This window comes from Plasmopara halstedii, assembly GCF_900000015.1.
Source record: "Plasmopara halstedii genome assembly, contig: Scaffold_3060, whole genome shotgun sequence".
Taxonomy (NCBI): Eukaryota; Oomycota; class Peronosporomycetes; order Peronosporales; family Peronosporaceae; genus Plasmopara; species Plasmopara halstedii.
Genome location: NW_020189964.1, coordinates 801,626 through 804,053, shown reverse-complemented (window position 1 = coordinate 804,053; position 2,428 = coordinate 801,626).

The window sequence follows — 2,428 nt, the reverse complement described above, 5'->3', positions numbered from 1 at the left end:
AGCTGAGATCCATCGGCTTCAAACCCGCTCGACGAGCTGCTAGAGTGTACAGTCCGACCAAATCGTACCGACCAAAAGGTAATTTTGGGATTTGATGTCTCATTCACTGCTTCTTCAAAAGAAGACGGATGCACACAGTAAACTTTTATTCTGGCCATGCCAGCGCGGAGGCCCTTCATAAAGACGGTCACAGCGACCGCCTCGGAAGTGGATCTGCTGCCATACCGGCAATGAGAGTACGTAACTGTTGGACAAAGCCCATTAATTTCTTTTTGCCCTGTCGGGCGGCAAGGAAACGCGTTCGCACGCGATATGCCTGGTTTGGCGGCGAGAACACTAACAAAAGCTGCGAATTCAGTTCTATCCACGAGAACACGCCGCATCAAACGAAGTGCCGCACGTCAGTGCCCATTCTCGTGCTCGGCCACCGATCTTGGAGATGGCTTATGCCACGCGCTGTTGCTCGTTCAGAAGCATTGCGGACTTTAGAGCCATCTCGGCTTCTCTCACCAGAAGCAGGAGATTCGCCATCCTTGCCCTTGAACGTCTTAAGCGCCACCATGAGCGTTCCGGAACGGGAGGAGTCACGGTGGCGTCATGGACGCAGTCGGTGCCGACATATTTTGCTGTAGGTGCTCTAGCACAGCATTTCATAGCTCGAAAATGTTTCTAGGCGCCTTGATCGCTTCGGGGCCTTGTAAGGCGATATTCCGCACGCCTTTAGGGCCAAGCAGAGTCATCAGCTTTTCAAGCCCGTCCTGCATGCCCTTGGGCAAATAGAAGAACTGCTCTATCATCACAGAGAATCAGTAGTAACGATTCAGGCGTAGATTGACTACTGAGGCTAGCAAATGCATCGGTGCTGCCGTAGTTTGCTTCTTCGCTCAGCGGAAGCTAAGCAAAGTGGTCAAACTTAATACGTGAATCTGGTTGTTCGGTATATTATTGGGACGCTTGCGTGAAGCGACTGCTCTCACTGATTTTGTCGAGTAAAATAGTGCAAAACGCGCCACGTCTGACTTTGCCTTCGTTTTAAAATATTTCGGTATAACCTTGTGTGTCCTTGTATACGTTACGGAAGGCTGCGGTCCAGATAGAAAAATGTTACTGATACGATTTAACTTGCTTGTATCAGCTCTTCTACAATTCAGGGCGAAAAAAAAAGTTTTATGTGCCAAGTGCGCGACACTATGGCATAGAGCCAATATATGCAAGGAATCAACATGAACGCTTAAGGTAGACGAAAACAAATAGGCCCACTCGTGAAAGCGTGCAACAAGCTCTGCCGGGTCAACTTCAAACTCATTACTACAACCTGATAGAATTTGTAGCTACTTCATTAAATGTTTTTGTAACTTTTACGCTTGTAGACAATTAAGCTCGGCTTTCTGAACCGCATTTAACGTATCGGTAAAGTGGTGAACGTAGTCGTAAATTTTATTTGAAAAGTGTGCGCAATGGCGGTGTGATTGCCCATCATCGATAAAACGGGCACTGGGTGCGCTGCTCGTACAGAGATGAGAATGAGAGTAAAGTATTGTTGGGTTTTGAAGCGTTCTTGTTGATGAAAAACAGCTTGTCTGTACGACTTTTGATGAGAAAAATGATGCTAGTTTGGGATCTGGGAATTTACTGTAACCACTCCCACCTGAGAGTACCTTAGCTGCTTTACTAAGTAAAGCTCGCAAATTGCAGCGAAGCTGCCGTAGCTGAGCGCTTGAGGAAGCGTACTTTAGGTCACCAACCTTTCGTTCTTTACAAGAACCAAGTATGAGTTAGCGGATCGGAATCCGCTTCCTCCAAAAGTAATTATTGCCTTCCCAAGGCTAATGTTCAAAGCTGATGATTTTCTTTTTTCTATTCTAATTTTAAAAGAATAGATTTTCTTAAATATACTGAATATATAGTAAAATCTAAATACTTGCAAAACTACTGGCTGCCTAGCCCCGTACTGTATTCTTGTTTGGGTGTGGTCACACCAAAAACATCTCGTGTGACACACACACCCCTGTTACCAGGGTTCGTGTAACCCCGTTCCTCCTCCCTCATTAAGATTGAAAATATTTACATTTCCAATCGATTATTGCCTCATCGAGGCTCGCGTGTCCGTTGAACACGGCAACTTAATTTGTTGGAATCTTACAATTTTCTAGCTCAATGAGCCCGTGCCTACGACACGAAAATTCTCAAGTCTCGCTGGTTTTGACAGCGAGCACGGGCAGAGCCCAACTTCGATCCCCGCACGCAGTGCGATGTCAGACAGTGCGTCCGCGGCACCGGAGGATGTATATCCTAGGCTCAATGAGCACAAGCGTCGCGCTCCGCGCACGCTATCAGTGACGAACGACCTCGTTGAGGATGACATCTCTTTTCCCATGGGATGACAAGGAAGGCGAGCTGCACCAGCAGCGTGTTACAAGCCCTGTGG